Source organism: Acinonyx jubatus, chromosome C1 (genome assembly GCF_027475565.1).
Source record: "Acinonyx jubatus isolate Ajub_Pintada_27869175 chromosome C1, VMU_Ajub_asm_v1.0, whole genome shotgun sequence".
Classification (NCBI taxonomy): Eukaryota; Metazoa; Chordata; class Mammalia; order Carnivora; family Felidae; genus Acinonyx; species Acinonyx jubatus.
In genome coordinates, this window is record NC_069381.1 from 31,177,356 (window position 1) to 31,194,538 (window position 17,183).

The 17,183-nt window shown below is 41.1% G+C and overlaps 1 protein-coding gene across 3 annotated transcripts in view; it reads left to right on the forward strand.

The window, feature by feature from the left end:
- Window positions 1-2,110: 2,110 nt before the first annotated feature.
- Window positions 2,111-17,183, forward strand: part of NFYC (nuclear transcription factor Y subunit gamma) — a 65,851-nt gene continuing 50,778 nt past the window's right edge. The window contains exon 1 of one of the 3 annotated variants that reach the window (XM_027059531.2): window positions 2,111-2,336. The gene's annotated coding sequence lies outside the window, so the exon portion shown is untranslated. Of the gene's footprint in view, window positions 2,337-4,797; window positions 8,810-17,183 lie in introns of those variants that run through there. The other 2 variants (XM_027059533.2, XM_053212247.1) reach the window with 2 other exon arrangements.

The following is a 17,183-nucleotide window of genomic DNA, read 5'->3' on the forward strand; positions in this document are numbered from 1 at the left end:
TTCAGAAGTGGCTCATGTCATTGCATATTTCATTGACCAAAGTAACACCAAGCTTGATGACATTAGTGTGAGAAGTATAACATCCCAGGGACAGACAGACCAGATAGGCAGGGTTTTAGAAAGGCAGGGGCAGAGAATATTGATAATAATAGTCTACAAGGACTAGTATTCAGCCTGTGCACCAGTATGACTGGTACCAGTTATAATACTATCAAAATAGTGAAATGGTTTTGTACTGATTAATGCCTGCTGTCCCAAGCCTCCTGAGAACTCCCCACTCCTGGGAACTACTACTCACAAATTAGCAACTAAAGGGTTAATATCTAGCACAGAAAGATCTCTCCAGGACAGTTTATGGACTGCAAATCTGCTAGATCAATGCTTGAGCCCTACTTGTAGTTAAATATGTTTATAATCACCTTTGGCTGATTTCCTCCACTATGTAAATTCTTATTAGTTTAATTCTGAGGGCAACCTGATTTCCAGGCTCTTGGAGGGAAACTGACTGAAGCCCCTATGTGCTGTCAATACTTCATTATAACTATCTAATAACACTAATTTGTGCTCATTCCTACACATTTTTACATCTTTTGCAACAAAGTATATGCAATAATTAACTTAATAAGTATTTGTAGAAAGACTCACTTAGCTTTTTCCCATTAGCTGAGCTCATCTCTGTACTATCTTAACATAGTATTTATTTTGGGTCTCTCTGTTTTGAATTTTTTTTTAATGTTTATTGAGATTGAGAGTGCCAGTGGGGGAGGGGCGGGGGGGGAGGATGGAGGACCTGAAGCAGGCTCTGTGCTGAACCCAAAGAGCCCTGGTGCAGGGCTTGAACTCACCAACTGTAAGGTTATCACCTGAGTGGAAGTCAGATGGTCAACTAGCTGAGCCACCCAGGCGCCCCATCTCTGTTTTGAATTAATGCCATTTCTCATGTCTGAAAATGTCATCATTATCACTAACTTCTTTATGACACTTCTGCAATTTGTGAAGCACTCTCCCTTACACTATTTCATTCAATCTCCCCAACCAACACTCCCAGGAGACAGGAATTAGATCATTTTACAGACAAAGAAATTGAGACTCAGTGAAGTCAGGTGTCGTATAGCTAGTTAGGTTTTGTTCATTCATTCATCAAATATTTATTGAGTGCTTGAAGTGAGATTTATTCAGGTTGGATCTGAAAACAATTTCCCTGAATTCAAGTCAAGGGCTTATTCCAGTATGCTCAACACCTTCATCACCAGGGTCATACACTCAAAGGGAAGAAATAATAATAGTGTGTTGGTTATAATGTTGAAGACCCCTGCAACCCAAGTCTCAGAAAGGCTCCAAGGTCATTTATAAAATTTAAGGTAACCACTAGCACCAGCAGCTTCATTTGTCTCTGTGCTTACACCTAACCCATTGGTTCAATGTAGATAGTCCCATTCCATACGTATTTGGTGAATTTATCGACAAGTTTTGGAGCTACTCACACTGAGTTTTGACACTTAATAGCTGTGGGACTTTGATCAAGTCACTTAACCCTTTGAGCATCAGTTTTATCATCTGTAAAACAGAAATACTAACGCCTTGGGACCAAGCGGTTGCGGAGACGAAAGAGCTAAAAAGATGTAATGCCCATTGTAACTGGGGTTTTCAATCGTCTTGATGAAGTTTTAAACTGCATTTAAATGAGAAAAGCAGTGTCTATGTCGACGTAAGGTTACCAGCGACAATTCTTGGGATGTGCTGTTCTTTACTCTGGAGTATATCATTTTACAGTTTTGGTGTTAAATCCCTTTTTATGGTACTGGTAGCTATCTTCTTTACCGGCGCACGTAATCTGGCATCCCCGTGTCGTCCTTCGTCCCCCCAGCTCTTTCCTTCCAAATTAAACAAACCCAAAAAAACAGAAAAAAACGTATTTCCTAACATTCAAGGGTGCGCACCACATCAAACGCCAAGCATAGAACACCAGGTGGAAGTCACCAGGCAACGCCTCCGGGTCCCCTAGAAGGGGGTGGGGTCAGAAGGCTCTCTGATCTCATCCCGCCTCCCCAGGACGTCGCCCCTTCCTAATTCTCGCGAGATTTCAAACAACCCAGCTTCTGCGCACTTCAAGATACTGGGAGTCAAGGCGCCAAGGGAGGGGGAGGGGAAGGTGGGGGGAGACGGTGCAAACGGCGTGGCCGCCATCTTGTTTGTGCCCCCGCTTCGCGCGCGCTCCGTTCTCCGTGACGCACGCTTCCCCCTCCCCTCCGCCGTGCCCAGGCCTCTGCATTGCCTGACTCCGCAGGAGCGCGGGGGCGGCTCCTGCTCTTCCCTGGACTCCTGAGCAGAGGCGTGTGAGTGTGCGGGAGCGTCTGTGGGAGGGAGGGTGAGAGGCGAGCGGCGGCGGGGGGAGGGGCAGCGCTTCCCGCCTTCGGCGGAGACCTCACTTCCCTCTCGCGGCTGCCGCTGTAGTTCGGTCCGGCCTGCCCGCCGCCATGTTGTGTTCTCGCCAGGCCCGCCGCTGTCGCCGCCGTCGCGCTCCTGGGGTCCGTGCGCCTCGTCGGCCCGGCCCGCGGGCTTTCTCCCATTGGCGGAAGGCGACTGCGGGGGGGCTCGCTCGTGATTGGTCGGTGGCGGGGAGGCCGCGGACCTGGCACCTTATTGGTCGCGCTGGCTCGGGCCTGGGGGGTGATGAAGGAGTCGGAGGCTGCGGGGATGCGCGCGTCTCGGGCTCGGACGGCAGGGCGGTGACCCCCCTCCGGTGCAGGCGTGGGGTGGAGGCCGGGGGCGAGCCTAGAGACCTTAAGGGGGAAGCAGGGTGATGGTCTGGCAGGTACTGTGGGGATAGCCTGTGCACGGCCCGGAGTGGGAGGCACTCCTAACTCCAGAGGTACACTCCGTGGAACATGCGTGGCCCATCATAGAGAGGCGTACAAGCCCCAAGGGTGCCATGCTTGGAAACGCTGAAACCTGAGTTAGGGTCTGAGACGGTCTTTGAGATCCAAGAGTGCTAGACTTGGAGGTGTTTTTGTTTTTTAATTCCAGTATAGGTAACATAGAGTGTTACATTAGTTTCAGGTGTATAACGTAATGATCCAACAATTCCCAACACCCAGTGCTCGTGGAGGGGAGTGCACTCCTTAATCTCCATCACTTGTTTCACCTGTCCCCCCCCCCACCTGTATTCCCCCCTGGTAACCATCAGTTTGTTCTCTACAGTTAAGATAGACTGGAGTTTAACACAGTTTGTGAATGACTTTGATGTCCATGGATGTCAGGTCTGAGGGCGTGGTATAGGAAAAAAGGCATCTGGGCCTTAGGGACCTACCTAAAGGATAGGATGAGATCAAGAATTTTGCTGGAGAGTGATAGCATTGAAACCAAGGTTTCAGAGCTACCAGACCTGGGTGTGATATGAGGAGAAAATAAACAGACCCAGCCTGAGAGGTGGATCCTAGGATGTGATATGAGGAGAAAATAAACAGACCCAGCCCGAGAGGTGGATCCTATTGGACCAGTGCGCTGGGCCTTCACCAAGTCTAAGGGGCAGGGGCATGAGGTAGTGACATCTATAAGAATGAGGAAGTGCAAAGCTTTGGGGGAACATTTTCAGACTTGGGAATTACAGTAAGGGAGCAATTATAGATTATTGGGTCTCAGGACCATGTGGCTAATTTTGTAATGTTGTTATATAAAGTTTTCCTGTATTGGGAAGGATAGGTCAGGGCTGAGTTTCTAAAGCTACACTTGCTGGCAGATATTAGATACTTGGTATTTGTTTGAATAGATATTGGTAGGTATCTCTTTAGTGGAAGAGAGCTTAACAGAGATCCTGGACCTTGACTTATTTGTTTTCTTTTTTTAAAGTTTATTTTTGAGAGAGAGGGAGAGCGTGAGCGAGTGCATGCAAGTAGGGTTGGGGCAGAAAGAGAGGGAAAATCCCAAACACTAATAGTGCAGAGCCTGATGTGTAGCTGGAACTCATGAACTGTGAGATCATGACCTGAGCCCAAGTCAGACACATAACAGACTGAGCCACCCAGGCGCCCCTCTTTTCTTTTATATATACCTAAAAATTACACTCATCTTCCTGTGCACTTAAAATTTTTTTTTTAAAGAAATAAGCAGATTTGAGAATAAACTAGTACACAGTTCCTTGCATCTCGTTTTGAGTAACAGGACTTGTCACACTTTCTGGTTTGTATTTCACTAAACTTTTGTTCTAATCAAGAGTTGTTAGAGTAAGCTTGTTGGAGGTATTTTATCATTTTCCAATTTATTGTTATGACTTGAATTGTTCTACATTTGCATTTCCCAAGGTTTAGGGATCGTGGAAACACATTTGTGTTAAACTTCTCTGTTCCCTAATTTGTTTTTCCTCGTCTATGTTAGGTGGTCCTCTCTAGTTTCAGATAGATGCTATAAATCTGTTTTTATACCAATTTCAAGAAACTTTTCTGGTTTTCAAATGTGGTCAATTTGTGAATGCAACAACATTTTCAAGAGAGAAGAGGAAAGTAGTAGAGGAAGGGAATTGACATTTTGGGGCACATATTTCCTATTATGTAGGCATTATCATTTGCATATTGCAGATGAGAAAATTGAGGATCAGAGAGGTTGTGTAGCTTGTCCAGTGTCTGTGTGGTTGAACTGGGATTCATATCCAAGTTGCCCAGTGGCAAAGCCTGTAGTGTTATCTGCTGTGTCGTGTTATCAGTATAAACCTGATTAGTCAAACTTCCAGATAGCATTATATTTTATTTATTTATTTAGTAATTATTATTTTTTAAAATATTTATGTCAAGTTAGCTAACATACAGTGTATACATTGTGCCCTTGGTAGATAGCATTGTATTTCAAAGTGGATCATCTTTCTTTGATTGCTGGGAATTAGGAGCATATTGAGTGAGGAGAACATAATTAACAAGAGTTTGTTGTACTGTTTCAAAGATTCAGACCACAGGGTAGGAGCCATGTAGAATCTAGGTTCTTCAACTAGGTATCTAAATCATATCTCTTGTTTTTTATTGTGTAGAGAAAGATTAAAAAGTAAACTGTTGGAGTTTTTCTGAAGCCAGGTAGATAATAGGGGAAAGTATGTACAGAAAGTTTAAGAATCTGCATTCTTTAAAACCAGTCTTCAGAATATTGCTGACATAGTTTTTCTATATATGGAAGTGATTAATGTCAAGGAGTGAGGAACTACCAAGTATATAAAGAACTCACCTGGGAGCTTTTTCAAATATCACTAGTACTTTAGATGTTTGTCTCCAAACACTGGGATCTGTCCAGAAGCCTAGTGCCTTCTTCAAACCGTGGGATAGTGATTCTAGTATATGCTTATCCTGAATGATGTGTAAAATGAAAACTGGATACAACAAAATATTTGTAATCCCAATTTTGCATGGAAATCTTTAAATAATTCAGGTTTCAAGGGGAGACCAATGATTTGGTAGTCTGAGTTACTTTGTGACTTAATGCAGTTAGGTGAGGGTCTCCTCCCTTTTATTTGCAATTACACTGCAGTGTAGGAGATAGAGTTAAAATACAAGGGAAATTAGGGCTTGCCATATTTTGTACATTGGTCATCTCAAGCTTCATTTGGCTCAGTCATTAAGTTAGCCAAATATGAAGAATGAATGTTACAGCATCCATGACTTAGTTCTTTTTTAGTAAGTCTAGACAAGGTTGCAAAAACAAATATACACATATTCAGCAAGCATTTCTTAATTACCTTCCCTTCAACAACGGTGATCACCTTCATTCCCATTAACTTCCTTACATCCATGGCCGGTTGCTGGGCCTTGTTATCATCTGGAATGGAGCACCCTAAAAATCTGGAATCCCAGGAGGTCTGAGTAGGTCTGAGTTTATGGTAAAAACTTGAGAACATCAGTTGTGTCTTCTAAGCAGACATCGTACTAATGTTTAATACTTAACAGACTGTGTTCGTGTCGTTACCTAAATTTTTATAACATAATTCTGTTATCTCATTTATGTGTACATATTTTCCATTTGGTCAAAACTGATTCATTGTACTAGAAAAGATACAGGGTTTCTTAACCTCATTTACAGAGATGCAGAGGCAAAGTGAAATGAGGAGCCATGCTAGGTGTCTCTGAGGCAATTTGGAAATTCATATCTCTTTTAGTTCAGAGGTACTGAGCCATTAAGGATCTATGAATCAAACTCAGGAATGATATAGTTAGTTACTAACTTTTATTGAGTGCTTATGTTGCACCAGCTAGGTTATAAATGTATTGTATATATTATCCACACTCTGTATGTGGTGGACACTATTACCACCTTTATTTTTGTGTGTGAAGAAACTGAAGGGTTAGGTAATTTGCTCAAGGTCACACAAGGTGGCAGAGCTCCGATTCAAACTTAGGTCTATAACTTAATTCCTACGAAATTTGTGGAACCCTTACTCTTAAACTGTGTTTTCTTGACACCTTAAAATATTATGAGAAAAGAAAAATTCCTGCATCTTAGATCAGGAGGTGACCTTCAGTTTTTTTCAGGCAGATACTCTTTAACTGAGGCCCTAGAATGTGATGACCTTGACAAGGTCACTTGGCTTGGCAAGGGGAGAGCCAGGTATAACCCAGATTGTTGGATTCCCAGACCAGTCTCATTCCACTGGACAGTATTGCCTCTTCTGTGGAAACATTGGCTCGATGATAGGGATGACTCTAAGGCCCTTTTATATTTTGACAAGTTTGCCTCATTCATAGGAAGGAGAATGGCAGAGGACATTATTAAAGATACAAATGACCTTCTTGAGGTTTATTCCAGCCTCAGGCATACAACCTAGGAAGAACATTCCTTAGCCAGCAAGTTGTTCTTTTCCATTCAGTTTCTTGTGCTCAAAGCAGACTTATTGTGAGTTATCTGATGTCTTCCAGTCTCTTTTCATTTTGTTTACTCAGTTTTTCATGCATGTGCTGTGACTAGTTAGGAAGGCTACAAGGTCATTTTAGTATTTTCCCAGTGACTCAAAGTACCTAACATAATTTAAGTAGATTAATCATAGGAAGAAGTGGATTTAAAATACTTTGGCCAAAAAATGCCATTGGGAGGGGGTAGTGTAGTTGCTGACGCTGGAGTCAGACCTGGGAAAGAATTCTGTCTGCGTTTACCCTCTGTGTGAGCTCGGGGTCAGATTCTTGACCTGTCTAAGCCTTAGTTTCTTCCTATGTAAAGTAGTGGTAATGATACCTCTGTTACAGAGTAGTTATGAAAAATGAATACAGCAGCATATGGTAGGTGCCTGTCACCAAGTGGACCTTAGTAAGTGAGGGAGCACATCACTTTCTTTTTAGAACAGCATAAAATCTGTCAGCCTGTTAAAGCTTCCCCAATGAGGAGGTCGTTTGTAATCGTCTGTTCTTTCATGTACAGTAAGATTTCTACATGGGGGAGCAACCACTTGACATGAAAGAAATAACCTAATTTAGTTGTGGTGTTGTGATTTAGGAGCTGATTTATAGTGGATCTCTGTTATTATTAGTCTGTATTATTTATGAATGCACAAAGCAGTAGTATCTTCTGCTTCAGAGTTAGGTTGTGTCCTGATTGCCTCTGTTCATTCTTGGGTGCTAAGTGGTAATGATTTTGATGAGATGAGAACTTTTCTGTATTTGCCAAATAGCAATAATTACTAAAATCAGAACAACCAGTTTTATCTTTAAATCCAGAAAGATTTACATTATAGTCATTTAAAACTTTTTCTAGGGGTGCCTGGATGGCTCAGTCTGACTCTTGATTTTGGCGCAGGTCATGATCTCATGGTTTGTGATCATGATCTCCCAGTTTGTGAGATCGAGCTGCACATCAGGCCCTGTGCTGATGGCACAGAGCCTGCTTGGCATTCTCTCCCTGCCCCTCCCCTGCTTGCACTTTATCTCTCTCTCTCCCTCTCTCTCTCTCAAAATAAATAAACTTAAAAAAATTGTTTTTCTAATTGTAGAAGTTGTCAGTTGAAGTGGGACTGTCAGTTTGGCTCGTAGTCACCTGGTAACATTTTCTTTGAAGTAAGCAGGAAGACAGCATTGTAAAATGGTTCAAGAAAAAAAGTCTGTCTGCCTGCAGAAATTTTTTGCCAGGTTGCGAAATTTGCTGCACCCTTCCCACACTTCTCCATGTTTTAGCAGTGATGTACCTGATAACAGTGAGGCAACATTTGTGCTCATTTTCAGTGTGAGAGTTGTATTTTCTGTTTTGGGTTAAGTCCTTACTTGTTTGCAGACAGATTACTTCTAAATTCAGTGTACTTTTATACTGTGAGAGCTTTCTAATGGATAAACTTCACGTGCAGTTTAGAGAGAGGGACTAGGCTAACCTTTGCATTTGAATGTTTCCAGTGGAATAGGTTTACCTTAAAGGTTCAGATCTTCATGTCCAAGGTACATAAGGTGTCCTCGTTAGATGAATACTCTCCATTTAAAATCAACGGTGTCTTGTTACAGATCAGATTTAAGAATTCATCTTAAGTACATTCATGGGTATGAGCTATAAATAGTGATCTTGACCAGTGCTTCGATGAATGCCTCAGTGACTCATAGGGAATGATATCGAAGTATGGAATATTTTGTATGATGTCACTGGCTTAAATCTATTAGAGTTAAAGTCGTCCCACCCATTACCTGTGGTTTCGCTTTCTATGGTTTCGGTTACCCATGGTCAACCGTGGTCCAGAAGCAGATGATCCTCCTCTGACTATTGTCAGAGGATCAGTAGTAGCCCAGTGCCCTATCACAATGTCTGTCCTCACGTCACTTCAGCTCATCACGAAGGCATCTTATTTAGCGGCATCACAAGAAGGGTGAGTGCAGAGCAATAAGATTTTGAGGCAGAAAGAGACCACATTCACATAGTTTTTATTACAGTATATTGTTATAATTGTTCTATTTTATTATTATTATTTCCTACTGTGCCTAGTTTATAAATTAAATTATATCTTAGGTGTGTGTGTATGGAAGAAATGAATTGTAAGTAGGGTTTGGTACTATCTGCAGTTTCAGGCATCTCCTGGGCAGGGCGCGAGTAGTGTCTTGGAACATATCTCCTGTAGATCAGGAGGGACTACTGTACTGAAGGTTTTCACAGTTTCTGTTATTGCTCACCCTTTCCTCAGGAGCTGCAAATTGTCCAGTGATCTGTATGAAGTGAGATTCTTTGCCCAATGTTAAGAAGACCTATCCTCCTCACTAGTGGTGTGATCAGTTCATTTAAGAGAGGAAAGTGAAAGTACGTGCAATCTGCACAGTTGAACATCTTTGTCATTTTTAACTGTGTTAAAAATTATTGCTGTACCCTGAAGGGTAAGTAGCTTAGAATTTGCTCATTATCAGCTGACAAAGTTGTGGCCTTTTTAAAAAGCAAAGCACACTTGGTTGGCAGTAATTTGGGAGGCAGAGGATTGCTATTTATGGTGATATTTAATGTCATTTTTAGTAGGACTAAATTAAAAGGGAAAGGCCATAATGTGTGTAAAACTCCAACCATTTTGGAAGGTGGTCAGAATAGAGCTGCCTATAATCTTTTCATTCGGCTAAAATCTGTAAGGCAGCTTAGCGCAGCATTTCCTAAACTGTTTCATTGAACTTTAGTTCTTATACAATGTAATAAATGTCCTCTGGAGTTGAAAAAAGGATCCTTGACAAAATGATAGCTAAAGTGGAATGCATTTCTTTACTGCAGAATTAGTATTCAGGGCCTTTGTGTTTATGTGCCTTATGACCCTTCAAGAGAGAGGATACATAATGCAGTGTTTCTTGGACATATTTGGCCATGGAACCCTGTTCGTGAGAACATCTAATAAGTATTTCATGTTATGACTGGGGTGTAGTGGGGCCCAGTTGAGCAGTTCTAGTGCAGAGAGCTTATGAGTAAAAAATGAATCTTTTGTAGAGGATAGTTTGGCCAGTAGCAGAAAAGGATTTTTCTGGGAACATACAACACAGGTCTCCAAAGTAACATGGACTCTTAGGGGTGAATATGATTTCAAAGGCCATCTAACCCCGTTGCCAGCATCCGTGACACTGGTGGCAGCTACCATTTTTTTGTGCACTTGCTGTTTATCAGTTGGTGGTGGTGTTCTACATGCATTATTAACCACTGGTCTTCATGTTATTTATTTATTTATTTTTTATCTTCTTAATATTTCCCATTCATCTACTTTTCAACATCTGCACTGCTACGTTTTCTGGTAACTAGAGTACTGCAGTGTCTTGTTTTCCCTGCTATCTGTCTAGAGCTGCCAGTCTCCCACCCGGTCCCACTTCTCCATACTGTACCCCAAATGATCTTTTAAAAGGGTAATTCTGAGAGGCGCCTGGGTGGCTCAGCTGGTTGGGCGACTGACTTCGGCTCTGGTCATGATCTCACAATTTGTGAGTTCGAGTCCCGCATCGGTCTCTGTGCTGACAGCTTAGAGCCTGGAGCCTGCTTCGGATTCTGTGTCTCCCCCTCTCTCTACCCCTCCCCTGCTCTCTGTCTCTGAATAATAAATAAACGTTAAAAAGAATTTAAAAAAAAATAAAAGGGTAATTCTGATTGTGCCAGTCCCATGCTTAAACTCTTCAATGGCTCACTGTTGTCCCTTAGAATAAAGTTCTGGTATCGTAGTCTTGTCCAGCCCTGTTCATGTTTCTGAGTTAACTTGTAGCCTTTTGCCCCTGGGCTACTGCCATACCAAACTATAGCCCTTTCAGGAATGTAATGCTTTATGTCAGCTCCAGGCCTTTGCACATGCAGTTTCTTTGTCTGTCTCATTAAGTTCCTATTCTTAGGATTTAAATCTCCCAAGAAGCCATTTCTGACTGGCCTGAAATTGAGTTAGGCCATGGGCTAAGGGGCTCTGCTTATGTCCTGTACTATGCATTTGTTCCTGTTGTAACTCTTAACATAGAGCACTATGATTGCCTGTTTTAATTTTCCTCTTTGTTATAATAGACTTTAGTCTCATTGAGGACAGGGACTGTATTGTTTAGGATCCCCACGTGTTAGCACAATGCCTACACCTAAGTATTTATTGAATGAGTGAAAGTTTCCTTAATCTTTACAACCTTGCAAGATGGTTTATAGTTTAGGAAATTGGCCTCGGTGGGGTTAAATACCTAGTTTGAGGTTACTCACCTAAAAAGAGGTGAAGAGGGATTAGAATCTAAATCTGTCTAGCTGCAAAGACTGTTTTTTCCCCCCTACTTCTCCACATGGCTGCTCTTTTTCATCTTGTCTTTACATATTCCTGTCAAGTGTTCAAACAGCCTGTGCTAACAACCCCATCCATAGCTTCTGAAGCAGCTTGTGCCATCTTTGGACAGCTCTGAGAGAATAGAATAGTTTTCTAGAATAGTTTTCCATCCATTGGTCTTAATTTATGCTTTGGAGAATATAATTTATTTTTAAAAACAAGTAATTCAGGGGCGCCTAGGTGGCTCAGTTGGTTGAGCGTTCGACTTTGGCTCAGGTCATGATCTCACGGTTCCGTGTTCGAGGTGCGCATTGGGCTTGCTGCTGTCATCGTGGAGCCTGCTTTGGACCCTCTGTTCCCTTCTCCCTCTGCCCCTCCCCCACTCACATTCTCTCTCTCTCTCTCTCTCTCTCTCTCTCTCTCTCTCTCTCAACTTAAAAACAAACAAAAAAGAGTAATTCAGGGGGCCCCTGGGTGGCTCAGTTGCTTAAGTGTCTGACTCTTGATTTTGGTTCCAGTCATGATCTCATAGTTCATGACAAGCCTCACGTTGGGCTCTGTGCTGACAGTGTGGAGACTTCTTGAGGTTCTCCGTCTTTCCCTCTCTCTCTGTCTCCCCCTCCCCACTGGCTCTCTCTCGCTTTCTCTCAAGCATTAAAAAAAAAAAAAAATTCAGAATTTATAATCCACTTAAGGTCTCATTTATTAGTTTACTTCATTAATTTGTTGAGCAGTGATTTACTGGGCATCAGCGCTATATTCCTTATTCTAATGATACTATCATTGCTCAAAATGTTTCTGGGACTTTGGGGTTCTTTGGGGGTTATCTTCAGAACTTCTGTCAGATTCTTTTGAAAATGTGTGGACACACTTTTTTAAACCTCGAAGGTGGATTTGGTTTGGGAAATAACTAATAGTTGTTCAGGACCAAGTCAGGTGAAAGAAATGGGTCAGAAGCTACAATCTGGCAGCCCTTAATTTTCTTTGGTCTGCTTATAATTAAAAAAAAAAAAAAAAAAAAAAAAAACTGGACCAAAATTGAAACTGGAAAGATTTAACATTCAAACAATCTGGCTTTCATGTTTGTATATATTTTTTCCTTCAACCAGACAAAATGATACTATTTATGAAGTCATTGCGGTCGTTCTGGAAGGGATAATGAGGATATAAGGAATGGGCATAATAGACGTTCTCTGTGATGCTATTTACAATATTTTAAAATTGAAGATACTGAGGGATTAATATCTAAAGTATATAAAAAAATGTCTGCATCTCAACACCAAAAAGTAAACAGTCCAGTTAAAAAATGGGCAGAGGACCCGAAAAGACATTTTTCCAAGGAAGACATATAGATGGCCAACAAACACGTGAAAAGATGCTCAACGTTACTAATCGTCAGGAAAATGCAAACCAAAACCCAATGAGATATACCACCTTACACCTGTCAGAATGGCTAAAATCAAAAAGACAAGAAATAAGTGTTGGCAAGGATGTGGAGAAAAAGGAACCTTTGTGTGCTGTTTTTTTTCCTTCACAAAATTAAAAATAGAAATACTGTATGGTCCAATAATTCTGCTGGATATCTACCCAAAGAAGATGAAAACACTAATTCAAAAAGATATATGTACCCCTATGTTCATTGCATCCTTGGTATTATTTACAGTAGCCAAGATGTGGAAGCTAGGTGTCCATCAATAGAGAAGTGGATAAGGAAGATGTGTGTATACACACATACACATACATGCATGCACAGTGGAATATTACATAGCCATGTAAAAGGATTAGATTGTGCCATTTGCAACAACATGGATGGACCTAGAGGATATCATGCTCAGTGAAATAAGTCAGAGAAATGAATATTATATGATTTTTACTTATATGTAGAATCTAAAAAACAAAACTAATGAACAACAGAAAAGCAGAATCAGAACTATGAGTACAGAGAGCAAATTGATGGTTGCCAGAGTGGCGGGTGGTGGGCAAAATGGGTGAAGGGGAGTGAGAGATACAGGCTTCTAGTTATGGAATGAATAAATCAGAAGAGTGAAAAGCACAGCATAGGGAACATAGTCAATGATACTGTAATAGTGTTGTGTGGTGACAGATGGTAGCTATACTTGTGAGCATAACATAACACCTAGAGAAGTTGAATCACTATGTTACACACCTGAGACTAGTGTAACATTGTGTGTCATACATCAGAAGGTAAAAAAACCCATAAAACATTGTAGACAGTGAAGTTATTAATATAAAACTGATAGAAAATTATGGTATAGCCATTCAATGGAATATACTCCAATTGTAAATGATATAGATACAGATTTGATATGGAAAATTGTTCACATATTTAAGTGAAAATTACAAAGCAGTTTGTATAATATTATTATACAATGTGTTAGATGGTATTAAAAGACTAACTCAGCCTTGTTTCTAACTGACATAAGCAAAATACAGTGTTTGATTCTGAGTGGTTGCTTTAAAGGTATTCTTAAAAAAATAGCCCATCTGCCTAACTGATAACATCAGTACAATACTGCTTTATACATCCATCTCATCAACTTAGTATATAAGTCACACAATGTATTTAATAGTCAAGTGAATATGGCTTTGTATTCATATCATAACATACGAAAAGTTCATTTTTCTTTAGAGGTTGTCTGATATTTCTTGAGGCTTCTAAGTGTACTTACTTTACTAAGTCAGTTAGGGACAACATCAATAAAATGTTCAGGGCACTGAAGAGCCCAGTTTCTTTGCTGCTATTTCTGCTTCTGATGTGATTGATACAGCATAACCTCCAAGATAGGTAATCTTGGGGGACTGAACAAGACTGTCCTTGACAAGAATTATCAGGGTGGTTAAGGCCAACTTCTGTCATAACTCTGGTCCTTCAGTCATTCCTCAGGATCCCAGAGCAAGAGCTGTTCTGGCATCAGCTTTTTGTGTTCAGGATCTGACTTTTGTTTCTTTTATTGACTCTGAGGCTCTTGCTACAGTGGACTAGTATTCCTTCATGGCTTTTGTCAGTTGGAGCTGAATAGTAGCTGCCCCTTCAGATGGGACATACGCTCTCCAGTTTTCCTCAGTCCTCATTACTCGTTACTTCATTGACACTGTGGCTAAGGTTGGGTTTGATGTATTGGGGATATATGTGGATATAAATAAAACACAGCCACTAACTTCAAGAAGCCTTCCTCTGGTAATAGAGACATGGTTAAAAGTAATTATAATGTGTGATAAATGCTATAGTCAAGTGTATATTTAGATGTTACTGAGTATCTATCACATGCTAGGTGTTAATGCTGAGTGCTTTAACCTTATATCATTTAAACCTCAATGCTCCCACGGGTTGGTGTTATTTTATTTTTTTTCCATTTTATACGTGAAGAAGTGAGCTTAGGGATGGATAAACAGCCAGTAAATAGGTAGCTATGATTCAGAATCAGTTTTCTGACCAAGAGCATCATTTCCCATGCTGCCTACTTTGAGAGCTTGAACCAGGTAACCAGAGGCAGTCATTTTGCCTCATAGTGATCTGGGTGTTTTTTAGGGCAAGACAATGCAGTTGTCTGTTGCAGAGGGCTGCTGATATCCAGGACCAGGGAAGAATGTGAGTTGGAATTCCAGAGATCCCATGAGGCTGTTAGTCCACAGTAACAACAGGCAAGAGAAGGGAAAGCTATAGTAAGTAAGTACAGTATAGTAAGCCGCCAGATGGAAATTCTAGGATAATTTCAGTTCTCTTCCCACTAGTAGCTTGAATTCTAGTAAGGTGGCTGTTGATGAGAAATAGGGGTTCGAGTGGTTTTCTTGAAACCTTCCAAGAACTAATAAAAACTATGCCAAAGGTATTCACAGAGTATTAAGGGACATGTTTGGTTTAATCGGGCATAGCAAACTCAGAATCAAAGGATGGGCATGTGGAACAACAACCAAATCTTGGCCTGGATGGGTGATGAAAAGCATGGGGAAGATTTTTTGTAGCAGCTGGGAGTCCTCCCACACTGCCCTTTATGGCTTAGGAGTTGCTTTCTGCAGGGTTGCAGGGTATGCTGGAGATGGAGGAGAGACAGCCCCTCCTAGTAGCTTTGGGGCCTTAAGGAGAGAGACCTTTCTGCATCTTAACCCTGTATAAAACAAGGAATTTGGACTGGATGACTTCTAGCACTTTGCAGTTTTTCAGTGCTTACTAGGCACAATACAATATACATGTGTTAACTCATTTAATACTTATGGTGGCTCTGGATATAGAATGGTGACATCCATGTATTACAGATGAGGAAGCTGAGGCTCAGGGTTAGTTCAGTGTCATACAGTTAATAAGCAGAGGAGTCAGAATTTGAAATGAGCTCTGCCTGATTCCCAGGTGCTTAGTTGTTTTTCCCTAGTGATAACTAATTAATAGTCAGCGATGTGAATGTTCTCCCTCTTCCTCTGCTTCCCACCTCATATAAGCTTCTTTGCTTCCTTCCAGCCGACTTGACCTCCAGTGTTGAGGGGTTGAAAGACTCTAGTGTGGATGAGACACAACTGGCTTTTTGCCCCTCTGCCTTCTCTTCTCAGGCTGGTAGCTATTCAGAATCTGGGATCGAAACTTCTGAGAAAAGAACTATAATACCTGCAGTTCTGTAGCTTCCGCAGTCATCCTACAACACACCCTGTTGGCATAACTAAACTCTTTATTTAGATGCCATAGTAAAATCGCCACACAATCCCGTAAGTTTATTTTGTGTTAATGATTTAATCATTAGTTGTTCCAAGTCCTGATAAATTATAAATGTGATTTGCTACTGGTTAAATGCCCCTAATACTTCAGTAGTAAAATGCGTATCAACTTATAGGGCGCTATTTTGTCATATACTCAGCTAGGTCTCTAACCATCAGGTGAAGTTCAACATCAGTCAGATTTCTAATTTTTAGATTAATGAAGGTGGGTTTAACGGTTTATGCTACCTCTACATATATGTGACTCCTAAGAATTTCCTTGGATGTGCCCTGGGGTGTTCCATGTCTTGGTGTCAGCCTTGTGGTACAATAGAAAGAATACCGCCCTAGGTTGGGACCTGAGTTTGCATTCTAGATGTATGGCTAGGGGCCAGTTGTTAAACTTTGTGAACCTCACTCTTTTTCACATATAAAAGAGGATAGTGAGGATTAGAAGGGGGAAAGTCTGTAAAATATCTAGCATAGAACCTGGCACTAATTGGTGTTCAGAAATTAATTCATTGCAGTTTGAGAAATGAGTAGAATGTGTGTAGAGAAGTTAATATGGATGGCAAAGTGATTAGGCGGACTACCTTGCTTTTTTTTTTTTTTAATTTTTAAAAAATGTTTGTTTATTTTTGGAAGAGAGAGAAAGAGTGTGAAGAGGGGAGGGGCAGAGAGAGAGGAAGACACAGAATCTGAAGCAGGCTCCAGGCTCTGAGTTGTTAGCACAGAGCCTTATGTGGAGCTCGAACCCATTAACCGTGAGATCATGACCTGAGCTGAAGTTGGAGGCTTAACTAACTGACCCACCTAGGGACCCCGACCACCTTGCTTCTATTTCAGGACTCTGCCACATCTCTGCATATGCCCATGATGACTTTTCATGTAAGGTCAGCTGAGGTATTTCTAGAGAAGGACTCGTCCTGAGCAAACAGTCGTGTTTGTTTCATCCTGGGATGCTTAGTTTTCATGGGAGGAAGCAGTTCTAAGGAGATTGTTCAGAACTTTCAGTCATAGTGCAGTGTTTCTATTTGACCCATTTTGTAAAAAGAAAAGAAGACGTGTTAACTGATTTTCACCTTTTTTTAGGAGGTTCCTCTTAACACCTCAACAGTTGGGCACAAAATCCATAAGCAAATCTTTGACCACTGGTAAACCTCAGCACCCCAGAATGTTTTCCATAACTGCAGTACTTACAGTATCTTTCCTGGGCTCATTCCTGCCACTTATTCTTGAAAATGTGGTAAAAAGTTTATCTTCCATGATATCAGAACTCTGTAAGATTAAAAGCTGA